The 19,367-nt window shown below is 35.7% G+C and overlaps 1 protein-coding gene across 3 annotated transcripts in view; it reads right to left on the minus strand.

Annotated features, from left to right (window-relative positions):
- The window catches only part of LOC150108466 (IQ motif and ubiquitin-like domain-containing protein), a 227,567-nt gene that overhangs the window by 113,107 nt on the left and 95,093 nt on the right, over positions 1-19,367 (minus strand). The gene's annotated exons all lie outside the window — the stretch shown is intronic.

Genomic DNA, 19,367 nt, shown 5'->3' on the forward strand with positions numbered 1-19,367 from the left:
AAGAAAATTTATTTCTCTCGAAGAAAAAATTAAAATCTTGGATCGGTTGAAAAATGGAGAAAAACCAGGAGCTGTTGCAAGGACTTTGAATTTAAACGAATCAACAATTTGAACAAACAAAATGAACATAAAATCCGAGAAAGTGTTTATGGTAAGTGCAAAGCACGTTGCTCATGTATGCAATATTCTAATGGGAAAAATAGAGAAATCTCTAATGTTTTGGATAGAAGATTGCACTCGAAAGAAAATTCCTTGGGATGGAAATCTTATTAAACAAAAAAGCTCTTACAGTTTTATAAACATTTATGATGCAGACCAGGTGTTCAATGCAGATGAATCCGGATTATATTGGAAAAAAAATAAAGAAGCAAAAATGCACCTATATTTTGAAAAATGAAAGTCAGCTCCTGGATTCAAAGTTTCTAAAGATAGAATTACTCTACTGTTTTGTAGTAATGCATCAGGTGATTACATGATAAAACCAATATTTATTAACCAATCCTCAAATCCTCGTGCTATGAAAGATTAAAATATGCACTTTATTTTATTTTACCTAAAGTATTTATGCATTATGTGCAATGAAGTTTATGTACAATTTGTAAATTTATAATTTTATACTATGTATTTGTTTCATAATTTATATATTTTTATAATTTGCATGAATTATCTGAATTAAATAAAAATATAATTTTGTTGGATATGGCATTGTTGTTTATATAATTAAAAAAAAAAAAAACAATTTTGGAACATAACCCTACTTTTTCTATGTGATCTGAGTCTCGCATAACGCAATTTATATAACGCGGCATTTCAATGGAACCTAACATCCGCGTTAAACGAGGGTTACCTGTATATATATGTTAGGCCCAAATCCAGTCAGTTTGAAAAATGGCTTGGCTACTTAGCATGTTGGACAAACTGATCACCCAGTGTCTGAAAATAAATAGCATGTCAAGTCTGTTTTATCATTTTGGACTTTGGCCAGCCAATTCTAGTAATGACCAGAGACTGTTGGCTAAAGTAAGAAGTCGCTTTTTTTTTTATATATTTTTATTTTTTTTTAATAACCTTATTTTGAAATATTTTGGAAGGAGCTTTATCTGCATTTTGCACAGTAACATTTTTTTTATCAAAATCTAAAAGAAAAATGATATTATTATTAAAAATAATATTAACAATTTAAATGCAAATTTACATGAATTTGTTGAACTCATTTTATATTAAACTATACCTGTACTTATTATGACAAATCTGATGAACACTTTTTTTACATGAAATCCTACAGTTTGTTGAACAATTTTAATAGTAAACTCCACTTGTACTTCTAACAATATGAAGAAATGGTGATGCTCTTAGAAAACTATAAATTTTTGAACCTTTTAAAAATGATAATCTACCCACTTATTACAACATGATTAGTTTTTCAATGCATTGCCCAAACTATTTTTCACATCATGTGCACTGGTTCATTTTTATAATGATCTCTATGCAACTAAGTGCCAAGTTTCAGAACCTATCATTCCAAAACCAAGCAATATACCAGATGTACTTCCAGAAGAAACAGAACATGCCCTTAAGAAAATGAGTAAAGGTAAAGCCTCAGGACTTGATCATGTTAAGGCTAAAGAAATCCAACAAGATAAACCAATTATTTTCAAAGCCTTGGCTGCCGGATTCACGTGGTACTTCAAAGAAAGAAAGATTCCAGAGGAATGGAAAACCTCAAAAACCATACTTCTATTCAAAAAAGGGAACAAGGAAGACATAAAAAACTATCGTCCAATCTGTCTACTCTCTCTCTCTCTCACATATATAAAGATCATGAACAGAGTAATACTGAACAGAATCCAAAACACTCTGAAGACAACTCCAGCAGAAAGCAGGCAGGATTCAGAAGAGGCTTCTCCACAATAGATCATATCCAGGTCATTTCACAACTAACAGAAAAATGCAGAGGATACCGAATCCCTCTATGCATCCAATTTATTGATTTTAAAAAAGCATTTGATACCATAGAACACAATGCGGTCATCAGTGCCTTACTGGAAATAAATGTGGACCCTACTTATATCCACATGATAAAAGAAATTTAAAAAAATCAGACCACCCAAATAACCCTATTTGATCAACCTATAAATATATAAAGAGAGGGGTCTGCCAAGGCGATGTGATCTCCCCAAATCTATTTACCAGCACTATTTACCATTCATTCTGAAAAAAATAGACCTAAACGGAGGAATAAGCATAGATGGTGAAAAGCTACAAATTCTTATGTTTGCCGATGATCTAGTACTGATATCCCACAACCCAAAAGACCTAGAAGAAATGGGTGAAAAAGTATACACAAACAGCAGTAAGATAGGCTTAGAAATGAATCTAGAAAAAACAAAATGGATCAAAAACATCTACACAAGTGACAGTCACCTATGTATTGATAACATCCCTATAGAACAAGTTGACTCATATAAGTACTTAGGACAAACAATAAAAATGAATAACGATTTATCTAAAGAACTAGCAAAAAGAAAGAAAGCTGCATGGCTATCATTCAACAGATTAAAAGAAACACTTACTGATCCAAATCTTGACATCTCTCCGAAGGCAAGACTATTTAATAGTGATATTCTACCATCGCTCACATATGGATCAGAAACATGGAACACGACAAGAAAAGAAGAAGAGACTTTCAGAATAACTCAGCGTGTAATATAACACAGGATTTGTAACATCAGCAGAATGGAACATGCTAGAAACACGGAACTAAGAAAGAGATCAGGCATAAAATATGCATGTTACCTGGGTATGATAATGACGAGCTGAGCAGAAGAGCAGCAATATTGAATGACATAATAGCTAGAATGTGTGACAAGACAGGACTGGTGTATGTGGATGCTTGGAGTGCGTTTGAGGAAAGAGAGGAACTGTATGTGAGAGACCGCTTACATTTGAATGAGGAAGGATGTAGGCATCCGGAGAGATTGCTGTTCTGAACGAGTCAGTGTGTCCCAGGGAGGATGATAGCAGGAGTGGCCTCTTGTGGGAATGGATACTTGGGAGAATGGAGATGACATCAGCATTATCCCCTCTAGACAACACTGAGCCCAGTGGAGTCTAGAGAGGATAATGCTGAGTATAGAAACAATTGCATTTATATGCTTTATACTAATGCCAGGAGTATCTGGAATAAGGGAGTGGAACTGGTGGCGCAGATAGCATCAGCCTGGCCAAAAATTATTGGGATCACTGAGATGTGGTTGACAGAAGAGGATTAATAACAGGAATAGAAGTCGCTGGGTATAGCATTTTTTGGCAAGATAGGAGAGGAAAGCGTGGTGGTGGCGTACTGCTTATGATAAGTGACGACCTATGTCCTCTAAAAGTGGAGGCTTTGGAAGGCAGTGAGACAAATGATTTTGAGAGTATATGGTGAGGTAGAGGTGGGCAAGACAGGATATTTAGTGGGGTGTTGCTACAGACCCAGGAGCACAGAGGATGGGGACCAAGATATGTTTAGACAGTTAAGTTTGGCAAGTGCAAGAAGAATGATTGTTATGGAAGATTTTAACTACAGTAGTATAAATTGGAGAGAGGAAGAAGAGAAGAAGATGCATGTAGCAATAGGGGAATGGAATTTCTAGAATTCTTGAGGGACAAATGTCTTAGGCCACATGTAACAGAGGGAACAAGGGGTTCAAGAGTTTTGGATTTGGTTATAGCATCAGAAGAGTTGATAATAACTGAGATGACATCTCTCTCACCAGTTGGAGAGAGTGACCATATGGTTTTGACTTGGAAAATGAATAGACATGCAGGAGTATCAAAGAGACAGGAACTTATGTGAAATTATAAAGCAGGTGATTATAATAGTCTTAGATGTCAACTTCGGGAAGTTTCATGGAGGGAGGAATTGGAAGGTCGGGATATCACTAGTGCGTGGGAAATTGTGAAAGAATATTTGTTAGCAGCAATGGTAAGTTGCATACCATGAGTGAAGCGGAGGACACAATTTGGAGTAAAGTGGATGACAAACAATATTAAACAGGAATAGCATGCGAAAAAGAGGCTATGGAAGAGATATAAGGAGACAGGTGAAGAGACGATGCATGAAGAATATAAGACACAGGCCAGAAGAGTGACTAGTGTGGTAAGGAAAGCAAAACTGGAATATGAGAGGTGACTGGCCCTAAGATCCAAAGAAAATCCTAAGGAATTTTTTAGCTATGTAGCCAGTAAGAGGAGAAATGACTGTGGAAGAATGATATTGTGGGATAAAAATGGGAATAGAGTGACTGATGCAGCGGACAAAGTGGAATTGTTCAATGAACACTTTATTAGAGTATTTCATCCTAGAGGAGTCAGTTTTAATGCTAGAGGGATAGGGCAGGTTCGAGGTACAGGAGGAGAGCGTGTTTCAGATACTGAGTACTCTGGATGTCAGTAAAGCTTTGGAACTGGATGGTATTTCACCACGAGTTTTGAGAGAATGTGCTAGGGAACTGACAGTGCCTTTAACCTGGCTTTTCAATGAAAGTCTGGCTTCGGCAAAGGTGCCCAGGGAATGGAAGGAAGGTAAGATAGTGCCATTGCATAATGGTGGTAACAGACTGGAAGTGTCTAATTATAGGCCAGTTTGTGTGTTCATCAGTAGTTGTTAAGATCTTGGAGAAAGTAGTGAGGGACCGTATACAGCATTGGGCAGATGAGGGTAATGTTATCTGTGAGAGTCAACATGGATTTGTGAGGGGGCGCTCTTGTTTTAGCAATATGCTAGCCTTTTATAATAAAGTTACAAGAACATCAGATGAGGGAGAGGCATATACTGCAATTTTCTTAGACTTAGCAAAGGCATTTGACAGAGTGCCACATGATAAGCTAATATTTAAGTTGCAGCACATGGGTCTGGATGTCAGATTGGTCAACTGGATTCAGGATTGGCTGTCTGATAGGTATCAGAGAGTTGTGTATGGTGGAGCAGTTTCACGGAGGTAGAGGGTTACAAGTGGGGTCCCACAGGGCTCAGTACTAGGACCTATATTGTTTAACCTTTATATCAATGACATTGCCAGTGGATTGCAAGGGGATATTCAGTTGTTTGCAGATGATGCGAAGCTGGGAAGGATTATTAGTAATAGTGCAGATGTGGTAGCCCTGCAAGAGGATTTGAATAAGCTAGATAGATGGGCAAATGAATGGGGGTGTCGGTTTAATGCAGCAAAATGTAAGGTCTTGAGGTTTGGGAAATATCCATGGGACACTGCATACTCCATGGGAGGAGTTATACTGGAGGAAGTAAGGGAGACAAGAGATCTGGGGTGAATGATTGATAGAAACCTGAAATTTAGGGGACATATTGCAAAGGTGGTGAAGGTAACACAGAGGATTGCTGCAATTATGAGGACACTGACCTGCAGAAATAAAAGGGTTATCATTCCGTTGTATAAGTCTCTGATCAGACCACACTTGGACTACTGTTATCAGATTTCGTCCCCAGGATTTGAAGGGGATAAATTAACTGTAGAAAGGATACAAAGACGGATGACAAAGATGGTTTCAGGACTGTACAATTTTGGTAATGATGATCGGCTGCGGGAATGTGGACTGCAGAGTTTGGTGGATAGAAGAAGGAGAGGTGATATGATTGAGACTTTTAAACTGTTGAGAGGTGGTTACAGGGTTGACACTGGGGAGTTCTTTCGCTTGGTTGAACAGCGGGAAGGAGTGATGACAAGAGGCCATCCCTGGAAGTTACGAAAGGAAACTGTGAGCAAGAGGGTGAGGAGTGGTTTCTTTGCATGGAGGATGGTTGAACCGTGGAATGCATTGCCTGATGGAGTGGTGAGAGCAGTCAATGAGTTTAAGGAGTTTTATGATAGACTTTGTGTTTCTTGGGGGGGGGGGGACCTCCTTTCGATGAGTCTTGACAGACTTTATGTTCTTAGGAAGGACCTCCCACGATGAGTCTTTTGACTCCATGGAGGCCTGAATAATAATAATAATAACAAAAGATGTGGTAACTGCAGTATATGAAAACAAAAAGAAATGGGCAGGTCACATAGCCAGACTCAACGATAACAGATGGACATATAGAATACTCAACTGGCAACCCAGAATAAAGAGGAAAACCAGGAAGCCCATCTACAAGATGGGAAGATCCACTAGTGAAATCTATGGATATAACATGGAAGAGAGAGAGGCACAAGATCGAGATCGTTGAAGGCATCTTTGTGACCTGCACTCATGGAGAAATCCTGAGTGAAACATGGATCCATCAAGGTGCACTGGTTCAGTTGTATAGCTTGCTTCATTACTCTGCCCTTCTCACTCCAAAATTGAAGCTATAATATTATTTTACAAAAAGAAAACAACACAATCAGTATCAGAAAGCAACTTTAAATAAAATTTTCATGCTATCAAAAGCCAGACTACACAATCCTATTCAGGACCAGCTGGCTAATTGACAAATTTAGACATGTTCAGCCACATGGAAGTTGTGCAAGAAAACTGCTGATTTGGTAGTTTGGCAAGGCATGATTGGCCAAATCCTAAATGAACAACCAAAGCCCAAAGATACAAAATTATATCATGTGGTTGGACTTTGGCTACATATTGGTTTCACTAATGTGTGAAGAGGCCAGCCATTTCGTGAACTCACAAATTTCAGACTTTGGCCCTAACACATGCATATATATAGCCAGTTCACATGAACTTATGATGGCCATCTCACATGTTCACCAAATACCACCTCACTCCAGCAACTCATGAAGCAGGATGTTATTACTGCCTTCAAGACATTATTTAAGAAATAATGGGTGAGGCTGCTACTCAAAGTGAGAAAATCCTCAGATTCTTTGCACAATGCAAGATATTATATTGCTTAAAAAGTCTGGAATGAGGAGAGAGAGAGAGAGCAGAGTGTGTGAATGGTATTTGAAAGAAGATACTGAAAATATATGTTCACAGGAGTTAACAAAGACAAAATCTTACAAGAGGTTGGTGAAAAGAGAGTGTTGCTAGTTAAACAGTTTGAGATAGACAATGATGATAAAGAGCAGTTGATGGAAGCTGTGGAGCTGCAAATGAAGACCTTATTGAGCCATAAGTATAGAAAGTTGGAGAAGATGAGAAAAAAAAGCAGAAAAAATGAAGCATATCTCCCCAAAAACAGATTATTGAGCTATAAGTATAGAAAGTTGGAGAAGATGAGAGAAAAAAAACAGAAAAAATGAAGCATATCTCACCAAAACAGATTATGGGTGAAAAAACTGGCAAAGGCATTTTTTCCCCCCTGTTAATAAGGCAATTTGGTTGTTTGAGGGAATGGACCCCAACATGTACAGATTCAGCAAAGTAGACAGAATGAATAATGAAAGCTGCAATTGTTTGCTACAGAGAAATTTCTGAAGAAAAGAAAAGGCAAACTGTGTAGACTAAATTGGATGTAACATACACATTTTAAAAAATGAAGCCCACTTCTGCTGTTATCTCACCCCTAAAGATGAGACCTTCCGTAAGTCTTACATCTGGTACTACCCTCAGCCCACTTTGAGGAATTTGAAGAATCTGCTGTTGATGAACCAAGGCTACTACCCTACCTCCTATAATGAATCATCCAATTAAAAAAGCAGCAGATTTGAAGAATTACTCTTGAATTATCCATGTGTTTCCAGCTGATTATTTTACTGTAAGCGTACAGAAGAATTCACCCTAATATTTGCTTATCTGATATGTGTAGTAATTATAATTTGTACACTGTATTATTTTACTATTTTACTTAGCATTCGAGCATGTTAATTATTGACATATATTGATTTCTGACACAGATGAAGCATCAGAACAGAACTCAGTCATAAGTTGAAGATTGACTGTAGATAAATTTAATGATATATATACAGTAAGTCCCCCACATTATGATGTTTCGATTTATGATAATCCACTTATACAATGATTTTATTTATGACTAATGCCCATTCATATGGAGATACGTTTGCTCATATAACAGTTTTAGTGACATGATGTGCTGTGCTGTGCTGTGATTCAACTGATGCAGTTTTTGTGGACTAAGTTTGTTCAGAAAATCGCTGAACAAACTTTGTTTCAATGTAAATTATGGAATTGTTTACAACAGTTCCATAATTCACAATGAATAATGACAGATAAAAATCAAAGTAAGGGTACTATTGCTTCCAGTGAAAAGAAGATGAAGAAATATCTGTCCATCCACCTCCTCACATCCCTCACAACATAAAGGACACAGTAATGCCATTACTATTTCCTATATTCAGAGCACTTCAGAAAAAATAGACACAACTTTAAAGAAATATGATCTCTGCATGCTTTCAAGCCTCAATTGAAGCCAGCTTCCCTTCTCTGCTCTCCTAAGTATCCGCTTCCTTCTCTGTTCCAGGTGTTTACAAAGTTCTTTGTTCTTGCAACTTATCATATATTATTATTATTATTATTCCTGATACCTCCAAGGAGTCCGAAGACTCATCGTGGGAGGACATCTTCAACTGTCTCTACACCTTACCTCTACTACGAATCAACGCCATCTACCGCCCACCTCCACCACAACTAGTAATTTTTGTCTGTAAATTGCGTGTGTTCTGAAGGGCCGATTTGTATGTATGCGGGATGAAAAACCCGAGTTTCCGGGAGAAAAAACCCTGCTACCTCCGTATGAGATCGGCTAACACATATTATGATCAGACTGGAAGATATGCCAACATCTGCCACCACAACTATAGTCAGTCATGTCTAGCTGACCATGCCTTGGATACTTTGCAGAATCAGATTGAAGAAAACTATTATGCTCCATTACAGTAAATGCAAACTTGAAAGACCTTTTTAGAATCAGTAGCAGATTTAAAAACAAGCCTAATCTTAATAAATAAGGTTGTGTTACACTTCTGAAGATTTGGGAAAAATTAATTCTTAAGCCTTCCACCTAACAACTAAGGCTAGCTAACAGAACCCATAGAAAGTGCCTCTCATAATACTTTAGTCTTTACATAGTCTAATTTCATTTCTTCCACTTATTGTTTTTTTTTGTGTTATTACAATTTTTAGAATTGTATTCCTGAGGATGTCTATTTGACAGAGATGAAATACTGAAACGATTAAAGCTATTGTTTAATTACTTCTCTTTGTGCTACAGTTATTCCATTAAATTGTATGAGTGTAAACCAGCACCTAAGCCTAAACACACACGAAAAGAAGAAGATTCATAAACTACATTAGACAATAAGATTAAAATCATTAAATTTAGCAATGATGGTGTATGTAACACTCACTACTGTTGTTATAATTGTTAAATAATTTTTTTTTTTTTTAATATCATCAAATTCTTGACTACCCTCAGGAATGTACAGGATATTACACTAGTACTATATGAAAAAATTACATCATTACTAACTTCCTATCAACAATTTTCTTCCAAATTACTTGACTTGTCAAGACTCCAATATTATCAGATTTATATTTCTGCAATGTAAGGAACTTTTTCACTGTATTATCAATCCACCTAGTCTTGGTCTTCCTCTGTGCCTTTTTCCTGCTATTCTAGCAAAGAACACTCGTCTTCTAGCCTTTCCCCATTCTGTTAAAGTGACCATCTGAGGTCAATTTCCATATATGATTTGTTATCTTCACCAAAAATCGTGCCTAAGTAACTGAAATGTTATATTTGCCACTCAAGATAAAGTTAATGTTTTCAATGTTTCTGCCAATTTTCATTGGTCTTTGTCTTTTTATTGCTAATTTTTGTACCAAATTTATTACAGTAGTTAGTCCATTAAGTCACAGAATCCTGCATAGTTGTACAGGATTTATTTAGAAGTATGACATCAATCTTCATCAAGTAAAGAGCTACATGAATATCTCCAATTCTGATATTACTACTAATGCCACTTTCTTTCATGATGTAATCCATAAAGATGATGAATAACAGTGAAGATAACATGCACTCTTGTTTCATACCTGATTTAACTTCAAATCATCTTCCTGCACCTCCTTCAATTCTAAGCAGTGGCTTACAACTGAAACATAGATTGAGTATAGCTTGATATAATTGTCCCATTTCCACCGATAGAAAAATCTGAAAGTATAACTAACTTTTTGAACAGCTTTTCTCTTGGCACTTTGTCATATGCCTTTTCCAGATCTATCACACTTAAATACAAATCTTTTATATTTCCATGATTTTTCAACTACGGTCTTAAAGTAAAAATCTGATCATTGACAATCTCTATTTGCCATGAATCAAGCTTGTTCTGTTCTAAGCTTTCCTTTCTTTTTAACTCCAATTTTTCTTAGATGTTTCTCAAGTATCCTTGCATAAATCTTACTAGGAACACTCAATAGGGAAATACCTCTGCAATTCTCACATTCAGTTTTATTTCTTTTTTTTATAGATGGGTGCTACAAGAGCTCGGCTCAAATCCTCTGGAATTCGACCCTCTGACCAGGCCTTCTGAATTATCCAGTGCAGTTACTGTAAAACTTTTATACCTCCATATTTGAACATTTCTGGCCGAATTTTATCTACCCAAGCTGCCTTTCCACATTTCAGATTTTTGACAGCTTTTTTATTTCAAGTACTGATATGTATTCATGATTGAATTCCACTATGCTATCATTACTTGCTTCATTTAATAATCTTTCAAAAGTCATTACTCCAGATATGTAGAGTATCTTTATCTCCAGTTTTCATGTCATCATTATCATCTGAATCCTCTTACGGTAAACTTTCCTCCATTTCTAAGCATTTTCTTTTAGCCTCCAGAATATTTTGCCACCTTCCTGATATATATTTTCCACTTTTTTACTAAAGTTTTCCACAGTGCTTCATTTTTTTTTTTTACATTTTTCTCTGTATTCTCTAACAGCACAAGTTGACATACTTGCCAGAAACTTTCGATATGCTTTCTTCTTTAATTGCCTCTTTAACTTCCTAAATCCATGAAATCTTGGAGCTCAGATTTTTCTATCATTGCAGACAGTCTCACTATGTGCCTCATGCACTGAATAAATTAAATGTTTCCTTCAGTCTTGAATTGTCTTGAATCTCCAAGGTTTGGTTATTGTTTTCAAACTCTTTAATTTTTTTTTTTTTTTTGAATAATGTTTGTATATTTTGCTTTTGCAAACAAAAAACAAAATTTTCTTTGCAAAAATTATTCTACATTTTTTGTTTGTATGACCAATGTAATTAAATGCTTTATTTACATCTGTTATTACACACATAAATAAGTGCTTCAGAATAATAATATTGCTATTATTATATGCATGTACAAGTGGGAGGGGGAGATAGTCAATGATTTGCTATATAGCTGTCTCAAACTTACCATGCCATACGACTAGGGTATGCCTGTAATACTGCTGCAGTTAATGATTATAATGAAATTCTTTATTCTTTTAGCATTACCTGAATAAGTTCTATTGCACTTATGACATTAGTGTTGTAACATGACTCCATGCATCTACAGATGTATAAACATTAAAATATCAACATATATATGTGTGCAGATTATCTCCCCCCCCCACACACACAGTATATAGTTGTCTATACACAGATATATATAGACACACACACACACACATCAAACATACACAAGCATGGGAGCACCTCACATTAACAGCACATATATAATTTTTAAAAGAGGTATACCGTGAGTAGACATATCGATACAAAATTAATAACGAAAAACTCACGTACGAAGATTATTTAATAGTATAATTTTCACCTGTGTGTCACAGGCATCTTCAGTACATATTAAGCTCAAATTAAACAATAACTGACAATTCCAAAAAGTGCCACCTAAGTAGCTGGTGTAAGGATAACTGATGTGTGGAGGCTGAAAGGTTTTCCCCGGGTTCTAAGTTCACTTTTTATGTGACTACCACTTAAACTCTATAGTACATTAATACTGTGAGTGGGGGTTAACCTTCCAAACAGCCAGGACGTCTATAGACGTCCAACTAAATCTGGATATGATTCAGCCCACCTGTTTAAAGAACCAGGATAAGAAGTGCAATTTGACCGTCCTGTCCACTAGAAGGTGTGATAAACCCTCACGCTGAAGAGAATGGTTAATCGGATTATCTCATGTTCGTAGCTACCTCTCAGTTACCTATAACAAGAAACGCACATTCTTGTTCTTCTATGCTGGTTAACTGGATTTTAGTTATATAGGATAGACTAAAAATAGAGAAATTACTTATATTTTTGTTTTCTCTTTTTATTGTACAATACAATTTTAATTTCTGGACAAAATAAAGGTCTTGCATAATTTCTTCACTTAAATATTGCCTTACCTTGGAGAACCAATTTCATTTTTAATTTTTTTGTGCTAATTTTTTTCTAATCGCTTTCTAGACAAAACGTTATTCTTTGTTCTCAAAGAAATTAATTCACGATAATTATTTGAAATATTCTTTTAAAAAAAGAAAAGAAAACTGGCTGCCGACATTCCAGATTATATTATTTTTATTTTTGTACAAAACCATCAAAATCGAATACTACTTCACAGATTTCCTTTAGGACACGCTGGAGCAACTTTGCTTTATAGAGAATAACATGAAATTCTTTAATCATATCACTAAATTTTTTCTTTATATTATATAGTAATCTACTGTTCTTTGTACTTTCACTTTCTTCATATATTCCTATCTATTTCACTTTCTGAAATAGACAGGAATATGAACTCACTTTTGGTATTGGACTGTCAAAATTCAAGCTATAGAGTTAAACAGACTGTTGGTCAGAGTGGTTATCAGAATTTGGAAAGTGACAAAGACAGCAATTAAATGCAACAGTGTGGTAAGGAAATTTTGAGCCAGAGTAAATCAAATATGAGAGGGAATCTAGGTTTAACAGTTTCTATCAAGAGGATGTCAAGATCTGACAGATGCACATATGCCGGCCTGGATGCCGAGTAGTTAGCGTATTCACTCTCCAGTCAAAAGGATGCGGGTTCGAATCCCGCTGTGAGCATGGATGTTTGTGATTGTCTGTGGAAATACTAGTGGTGGTTGTTGGTGGTAATGGCATTGGTGTAGTTGCGGTCAGTGCAGTGGATTGAGTGGTGGAGACAGAGCTGTAGAGCAGGTGGGTGCCCTCCATTAATGAGCCTTTGGACTCCCCGGAGGTGTCAGATAATAATAATAATAATAATATATTGTGTTCTGTTAGATCCTGAATGGAGGATTTTCTAAGAAGTTGTTCATTCAGAATCTAACATGAAAAATTTAACTGATTTAAGATAATACCTGCACACCAGCAGAAAGTAAGAAAGAACTTTGTTATATATGACAATGTGTATTAATATGTGTAATGTATTAGAAATATTTGTTGTAAAACGGAAGACTAAATTAGAGAATTATGTCAAATTAGTGATTCTATGTAAAAGAAATATTAGCTTAAATTTGTGTCCTATTAAGCTATCTAAAAAAACAACGTGAGTTACCAGATAGGTAATGAGTAATAGTTCAAAGGTCGCATCTGAACTGCACATATCGATTGTAATGCCGGAAGCTACAGCTTACGCGGAAAGTGCCATAAGCGCACTTTCCGCAAAGACAGCACCTAACAGCAAAAGGGAGAGTAAAGGATCAACTTAAGGGCATTAAAAGTAAAGGGTCATGCGGAAAAGGATACAGCAAAAAGAGGGCTCTCGAATACAGAATATAAGGCAATGCGTGCCATACTGCAAGGGCTTTTTTCCGGATTTTCATCTCGAGGATTCTTGACCGGTGGTCAGAAAAAAGATGAGCCAGGGTGCTACAATGTTGGACAGTGGGCCGTTTTAATGATTATGCTGAAGAAGATTCCACACAGAGCCGTACAAGAATCATCAGCCTATGCAGAATCGTGCCAGTCACTGAATGTCCCATCGAAGGAGCAGAGATAGCCCTTAATCGCAGCAGAAACCAGATCGTGTCTGGCAGCAGTAGAAAGGACGACAAAGCCAGGCGCTGAGATAGCCAATTGAAGGATGACTAGAACAACACATGGTAGTTAATAGACCTTCGGAAGGAACTTGGTAATGTAGAGATCTTTTTTATATGTTCTGGAGTGATAGAAGATTGAAATTTGTGTTTTGATTAAGTAATCTGGACAATCCTTTAGAGAACTTTGATAAGATTTCGTATTTGAAACAGCTAGTTCTGTTGGACAAGGAATTGTCAGGAATGAATCTCCAATTCAATGTGACCGAAATGATAAGTGTATTTTATTTAGTAGTGAGAAAGCAACAAGTTGTATAATATGTACTTTATGAATAGCATGCATGAGAGGATCTTAAATTAATGTGATATTGTCATTGCTTTCCACTCTAATTTTGTATGATTAATATTTTGATCTGTCTAAGTGCATTTGATTAATTTAGAATTGTTTATCTATTTTAGCATGAGATTTAACTTAGCAAGAGATTTTATGAGTTTTAGTATTTTGATTCAATTAAGTTGTAAATGTCTTAAAGTTTCAATAAACATGTTTTATTGCATATGCCCGAGTCATGCCTGAATTCGAGATATCAAATTACCACTTATGAAATTAGAACCTTAGCGGGAAGAATTGTGGGTATATATATTTAAGAATGGATTTTAGGTAACGACTGTAAAGTACCACAATCTATATAACTGTATGTAAAGTGTATATTAGAGTGCATGCCAATGAATCTTGGAACATTTCCCTGAGCTTGAATTATTTCCTGTTATAGGATACTTGCTGGTGCAGTATAATAGAAATTTTGCCAGTATCTGAAAAGGGAATATCCCTAAATAGAATCAAGTTAGGCTATACATTAGAAAGGATAATAGAGATTAATGAGATATACAAGTTTAGAAATTAGAGAGAAAAACAACGGCGTAACAGTTCATAATGGAAAGAAGGTAACAATGCATTAGAAACAGGTGTTATAGAAATAGATGGAATAACAGGTCTAGTAATTATGACAAACTCAGGAGGTAGAAGGCAATGGTGCTATGGCATAAGAAACTGCAAGGGAGATATTAGTAATATATGGGAATATTATCAACGGCAGTTTGAGGGAAGGTATTGGATTGCATACTAAAGGTCAGGAGGAGATGGGAAAAAATACTGTTAACATTAAAAATTAAATGAATAAATGATGCTTCAAAGTATTTAATATTAACATAAAAAAACAAAGTTATTTTGGCAATGTTTCGGCCCCCTCTAACACAATTAGACTAAAAGAAATCTGATGATTTATTTAAATAATGAAGAATTAGCAATTTGATATACCTGTGTTATTTCTTGAAGGCAAAAATTGTGTATAAATTGATATGAGACTTGATCACAGCTGTGATGGTATATATAGTTAGAAATGCTGAACATAAAGATTTGATAGCTGAGCATGGAAATGCATACCATGTAGCCAAAACGGGTGAATAAAACCAGTAATAAAAATGAATTATATAAACAAGAACTGAGAATAAAGAATAAAAGGAACAAAAAATCTGTTATATACATGGCAAACCAGCAACAAGATGGGTACTGGCAATTTCATTTAAAACATCATCAGAAAACAAACTGCAAGTTCAACTTGGGTTTTTATAAACCCAAGTCGAAATAGTCGAGGAGTTTGGCTGGCTTGAAAGTAGTTTAGAGTAATTTATTTTGTTTAATTGCCACGAGGGGCACAGTAAATGGGGTCTTTTTTGTAATCCTTTCTTTCAGAAAGAACTTACAAAAAGAAGGCACAGCCATGGGCTCGCCATTATCCTCCCCCCCCCCCCCCATTGCTAACTTTTACATGGAACATTTTGAGCAACTTGCCCTAGATTCCTCCCTCTAAAACCCAAAGTCTGGCTTAGATATGTTGACGATGTTTTTGCGATCTGGTCCCATGGCCGCCAGACATTAGACACATTCCTTAGCCACCTAAACAAACAACACAAACGCATACAGTTCACAATTGAAATTGAAAAACACAACACACTTCCGTTTCTAGATACACTTGTCACACATCTTCCCTCGGGCAATCTTTCCTTCACTGTTTACCAAAAACTGACACATATGGGACAATATATACACATAAACTCCTACCACCACCCAACACAAAAACTAGGTGTCATCAACATGCTAAAAAACAGAGCTCTGACGATTTGTTCCAGTGAACAGGCACTGAAAGACGAATTTAAAATTATCAGTAATAACTTACAAAAAAACTGATACAGCCAAAACACTATAAACAAAATTCTCTACAAAACCACAATAAAAAAACAAAGACAAACCAGACTACAGTAAAACTATAACCATTCCCTACATTAAAGGAATATCAGACAAAATAAACAGAGTACTACAAAAGTACAACCTCAAAGCCACCTTTAAACCTCCTGCAAAATTAAAAAGCTTACTCAACTCATCCAAAGACCCACTCCCTCCACTAGCTCACCCTGGAGTATACCGGATTTATTGTACTTGCAACATCCATATATAGGAGAAACAGGATGCACTATTCCTATTAGACAAAAAGAACATAAATGACACATTAAATATAATAATTATGGTGAAGCATTAAATTAAAACAGAATGGGCGAGGAAAGATTAGCAAAACAAGTGTTCTCTGCCAGGTTGGCAGCAAAACGACCCAGAGGAAGATCAAGATATAGGTGGATTGATGCGGTACAAAGTGCCTTAGACGATAGAAATATAAGATCTGATAATGTTGGAGTCTTGACAAGTAACAGACTGATTTGGAGGAAAATTGTAGATAGGAAGTTAGTAATGATGTAATTTTTTTCATGTAGTACTATCATATCCTGTACACCCCTTGAGGGTACATGGCAGGAATTTGATGATGATGATGGTGAAGCTGGCCTTTCTGATCATGCCCTGAATATCTTACACAGAATTGACTGGAAAACCACCAGCTGTCTACATCACACTAGAACATGGTATGAACGGAAATTCAAGGAAGCCTGTGAGACTATCAGCAACCACCTCAATCTGAATAACAATGATGGTTTAAAAATCCCAGACATATGGAAGGTACAAATTCGACCTTCCTCACCAAGAACAACTATAAACAGGACTGTAGAAAATCCAGTATTGTAAATCAAAAATAAGAATTGTAATACTAAAAATAGGACACCAATTGTTTCTGAAAGAAAACCATTTAAAAGAATGTTTATTCCTGTCATTGTAAAAATAGAATTTAGCTTGATGTAAAAATTTATTTTTTATTTTTATTTTATTTTATTTTTTCCACCAGAGGTCATGCCAGTAGAATAACATGTGATCAAATCATTGTTTCTCTAGCTTACAGCTAATGATGTAACTCAGCTTGTCCTGTATATTTATGTATGCTCCAGTTGATGATCATCATGTGAAGATCGAAACGCGGGATAATAAAAAAAGTTTTTTTAACACGGTTGTAAATTTCATAAAAATTTTTAAAATGAAGGGTCTTTTTTGTGTTTATGGCATACTGGGTGGTTCTTATGGCTAGAGATTCAGAGCAATACATAATTTGGTTTCATTTTCTTGAAAATTGACAATGGTGACCTTTTTGATTTCAGGGGTATGTTTAGAATGCATTGCATGTAAGGATATCTCGGTGATGGGATTTTTTTTTTGCTCGTATGTTCTTGTTTGTGGTTTTTTATGGTAGAAAGCAAGTAGTCAGGTAGGAGAATATTGAAATCTCGATAATGTTAAATTTAGCATGACTTTACGGAACACACCATACATCCAATAAAACAGGTAGTGCATCTTGAATGACATTTAAACTTATCAACAACATTATAGCATAGTGACACATTGGTTTGAATTATAGTGGTTCTGTATTTTAGTAAATTTTATAGTTTGTTGGAGATGTGAAGACAATTTGGGATTCTGGTTCGAGGATACATTGTGGCTGGTCAGCAAATTTAGTGCTCCTGTAAAATTAACGATTTTTGTAGTATACTAGTGTAGATTTTAATGTTTTTTAGTGTAGTAAGCATTTTATCACATATTTTTATTAAGATATTTCAATATTAGTATACATTTAAAATGCTGCCAAAAAAAAGGGCAAGAAATGTAATGCTAAAAAAATTGCCACAGGTGAGAACAAGAAGGTTAGCCCCCATTAACAACGTTATTAGAGCCATGGACGGGGGGGGGGTTAATGAAAATGAATTAACCTCCCAAATAGCAAAGTCGAAGCAGATCATCAGAGAGATGATGGGGGAATTGAAAAAAGTCGAGAGGTGTTTAAATGAACAGAGGGAGAAAAAGAAAAATAAAGAGGAAAATAAGAAACAGCAAAGCAAAGAAACAGGTAAGTCAGGAAATAACGGAAATCAGGTAAGTGACGTTGTTAGTAAAAAGAAAGAAGTTATTTGGTATGGTAACTCTATAATAAAACATACTATAGATGAGCGAGTTATAACATCGAGTTTTCCTGAAGAGAAAATTAAGAATATAAAGGAAGCAATTCAAAAAACAGAAAAGAAAAGTAAACAAAATCGTAGTTGTAGTAGGTAGTAATGACTTAACTGGCGATAAGTTCAGTATGAGAGAGGACATGAAAGGGTTGTTGGAAGACGCAAGAGTGAAGGGTGAGAAAGTGAAAATTGTCAGTATTTTACCTCGCTATGATAAAAACGAATTAAGAAGGGCGATGGTGGCAAATGAATCGATGATTAAGCTGTATAGAAGGAATGAATTAGAGTTTTTGGATGTGTGGAGTGAGTTTGAGGGAAGATTGAATTTGTATAAGATGGACAGCCTACACCTGAATGTTTGTGATCGTCTGTGAAAATACTCGTGGCGGTAGATGATCAAAGTAGTTGCGGCTGGTGGAGATGGAGAGTAGATTCCCCCCCCCCCTCGATGAGTCTTTGGACTCTCTGGAGGTGTTACATAATAATAATAATAATAAATTCTTCACTATGAATGTTGACCACCGTGTAACCTTAAAAGAAATAAATGGTTACATGATAGTATTGCTGGACTTTTCAAAAATATTGTACTCTGTGCAATATTTCTGAAAAGCAGTTAGTGAAATTAGGATAGCATACAGACTGATGTTATAGAATACATGGTACAGTAAAATTCAGAAGACTATTGTGGGTGATGTCAGTACTGTGGGATTCACTATTATGGCTATTCTGCTTAATTTGTACATTAATGACATAGGGAACAATATGAGAGAGAAATATCCAGTTGTTTGCTGATGATTCAAAAACTGGAAAGAACTATAATTAATAAAGATGATGTAGAAAATGTGCAGGGTGATTTAAACAGATTGATAGCATGGGTAAAAAGGATAATTGTCAGTTTAATGTTGGCAAAGTGTAAAACTATGCACTTTGAGATGAAAATATTATAATTATATGTGTGCTATGCATCTTCAGAGATG

The sequence above is a fragment of the Typopeltis vanoorti genome, chromosome 3, assembly GCF_054136105.1.
Source record: "Typopeltis vanoorti isolate ZY-2024b chromosome 3, IOZ_Tvanoo_1.0, whole genome shotgun sequence".
NCBI classification, from domain to species: domain Eukaryota; kingdom Metazoa; phylum Arthropoda; class Arachnida; order Uropygi; family Thelyphonidae; genus Typopeltis; species Typopeltis vanoorti.